This window comes from Pteropus medius, unplaced genomic scaffold (assembly GCF_902729225.1).
Source record: "Pteropus medius unplaced genomic scaffold, Ma_sr-lr_union100, whole genome shotgun sequence".
NCBI classification, from domain to species: Eukaryota; Metazoa; Chordata; class Mammalia; order Chiroptera; family Pteropodidae; genus Pteropus; species Pteropus medius.
In genome coordinates this window covers 953420-954636 of record NW_024349799.1, presented here as the reverse complement: position 1 = coordinate 954636, position 1217 = coordinate 953420, and positions in this window count along the sequence as shown.

Sequence of the window (1217 nt, the reverse complement as noted above, 5' to 3'; positions counted from 1 at the left end):
AACAGAACATATAAAATTCAAGTTTCTGGGCCTATGAAGTAAAGGGAAAGACTCTGGGCCACAGCAACCAAAGCAGGAAACTGCCTCAGTTAATACTACCTGATATACAAGCCACAATTCCTGTAGTTCATCCATGAAGACAATAAAAGGAACACGTATTTTCTCTAACCCCATTCTAAGCTTTCATGTTCTTTTAAAAGTATTTTAGATTTCCTTATCTTTAGCAATTAAAATAGTTTACATTCCAATTTCACAAGAGACTACATAAATTCTAATTAGTCTATTTATTCATCCTACATCCATTTTCCTTATAATTTCACTTTAGTTCAGTTTTAGTGTGCAGGACTTATTGGATCCAAAAACAAAATATTAGAAATAATAGCCAGTGTCCCTTTTTTTTAATAATTATCAATGAGGTGTACATGGTTCAGTCAGTGCTATTTGAGTTCTGAGTAACGGTATCTAAGAATAACTTTTACATGAAGGGTGCAATGAAAAATACCTGGTGACCGGCAGACCAAAACAAACAGTGAGGACAGAGACAGAGTGAGGAGTGTACCAATAATGCTTGTTAGTAATAAATTGGATTAGTGATGATAGAATTCTTTACTTTTTTTTTTTTTTAATGGGACATAGCAGGAAGGGGGTGGACTGACTGGGAAATACTGGGACAGGAAAGGCCCTTAAATTGACCCTAAGACATAGGCTGATCAATAAACATAATAGCATTAGCAGTAGCAGCAGCTACTGCATCATACTTCACATATTCTAACAATGCCCCTAAACTAAACCTTTTGACCAGAAGTCTAATGGCAAACTGCCAATAACAAAATATATTTTACAGTACTTTAATCATAGATGAGCATGTGCTTATGTGAATCAATATCGGTATTATGAAACAGTTATATATAATAGTTTTGAAAGTAAATGTGCTAAATCATAGTTTTTAAATTAAAAACTTTCTATTTAGGATTTCAGCACTTACACGCTACATTTTTATTAAAGTATAACATTTATGTACATTTTTAAATTAAGTATAACTTAGCTGTCTTAAATTTCTAAATATATCCTCAATAGAGGCTGAACCGTAGTTTAGGAGAACAGAAACATTTGTTTGACCCTCCATATCTATTAATGTAAATTGGCTCAAATCCTCCTTAGAAATAGGTTATAAATAATAAAAGAACTTATGCACAAGTAATTCAAGACATTACAAA